Source organism: Echinops telfairi, unplaced genomic scaffold (assembly GCF_000313985.2).
Source record: "Echinops telfairi isolate 266 unplaced genomic scaffold, ASM31398v2 ScPeMD7_36;HRSCAF=134, whole genome shotgun sequence".
Lineage (NCBI taxonomy): Eukaryota > Metazoa > Chordata > Mammalia > Afrosoricida > Tenrecidae > Echinops > Echinops telfairi.
Genome location: NW_022103934.1, coordinates 774,234 through 776,214, shown reverse-complemented (window position 1 = coordinate 776,214; position 1,981 = coordinate 774,234).

Sequence of the window (1,981 nt, the reverse complement as noted above, 5' to 3'; positions counted from 1 at the left end):
GTCAAGCACTGTACAGGGACAAGGGCGGGAGAGCAGGGTCACGCCATCTCCAAGGCTGTAGCCACTTCCAGAATGACCAGCGGACGGGCTTGACGCCAGCCAATGTCTTCCTCCCAGTCGGGCGCCCTCTGCAAATCCTCAGTCTGTGCCCCGCAACACACAACCACGCAGCGTGTGGGAAGCAGGTCTTAGAACCAGTTAATTCCAGTTCAACCCTTTCCCATTCCTCTAGATTCCGGCTTATAGGGACCCTCTGGGACAGGGTAGAACTGGCCCTGTGCATTTCCAAGATGGGAACTCTTCATGGAAGTAGAGAGCCTCATCTTTCTCCTGGGAAGTGGCTGGTGGTTTTGAACTGCTGACCTCGTGGTTAGCAGTTTAACAAGTAACCACTATGCCACCAGCTCTCCTTTTCTTTCCACCTCAAGCAGACTGAGGCGGAGCCTACTTTTTAACAAGATTCCCATGTCCACATAAGAAACACTGGGATGGTGGGGCTTTGTGAGGAGGATAGATTTTGATTCAGTCCCTCTGGAAAGGCCTTCGCAGCAGGGGGGCAAACTGGACTGAACCAGTTGAGAGCCTGATGGAAGCCCAGCTCCACCATCCAGGGCTGAGACCTGGGAAGCTGGCCCTTGGAGACCTAGTTTGTAAGCCGCCTTCTTGTGAACTGAAGGAATCTTGGTGGCCCCGTGGCTTAACGGGTGGGTTGCGAACCACGGAGTTGGCAGTTCAAGTTCACCAGCCACTAACACATCCACTGGATGACAGTGGGTTTGGTTTTCCCCCCAAACCAGAACCAAGTCCAGATGGAATGGATTGCTCGGGGAAGGCTGTGGTGTCCCACCTCAGGGCTGATGTGTGAGTCCGGGCAGACTAGAGAAACAACTTCATAGACACTCATGTGTATATAAGAAAGAGCTTTATGTAAAGAGTCATTGTATATTAAGAAACAGCACAGATCAAATCCATAAGTCCGATATTAACCCATATGCCCGGATACCAGTTCCTCTTCTGACTCACGCAACACAGGCAATGGCACTGAATGCAGGAAGATCACAGGACAGCGAGGGGAAAGTCTTGTGGAGTCAGTCGCGATGGATACATCTCAGCACTGGCATGGGTCTCCACAGGGCTCCTCCAGCTCCAGGGCTCTGGCTCTGTCTGCATAGCTCCATGTGGCTTGTCAATAGGAATGTCTTCCAGGAAGTCTCTGTGTGTCTCGCCTCTAGCGAGCTATTTATCTCTGCCACGCCTCCAAATGAGGTCATCAAGCTGGGACCTGATTGACAGGCTAAACCCCACCCCTCACTCTTAATAGTCTCAAGTTGGCACCAGATTACGTAACTGCCACAGCTGGGGATGTGACCTGCTCATGTGTAAAGGAGCCACACAAGCCTCGGTCCACAACCAAAAAGTTTGGTGATTCCACCTGCCCAGCTATTCTGCCGGAGAAAGAGGTGGCAATCTACTTCCATAACGATGAAAATTCATGGTCATCGAGTCGATTCCAACTCATCGTGTCCCTACCAGACAGAGCAGACCGCCCCCATGGGTTTCCAAGACTGTACATCTTTACAGGAGCAGAAAACTCTCATCTTTCTCCTAAGGAGTGGCTGGTGGGTTTGAACCACTGACCTTGTTAGCAGCCCAATGTGCATGACCCATGATGCCACTGAGCGTGTCTGTATTTTGATTGAGATGCTGTCAGGGTTGGATCCTTCTAGAAACATTGTAGTGATTTCCTACATAAAGATTACAGCCTTGGAAGCCCTATGGGGCTGTTCTACTCTGTCCTATAGGGTTGCTGTGAGTCAGAATCTACTTTTGGGGGGAATTTAACTTCCTTGTATTTGCTTAAAATGTTTTGTGTTAGTCTGGGTACTTTAGAGAAACAAATCCAGTGACATTCGAAGGAATTATTTATCCAGCAAACATTCCAGCCCCGTCCTGATCAAGTCAGTAAGTCCTATACTAGTCC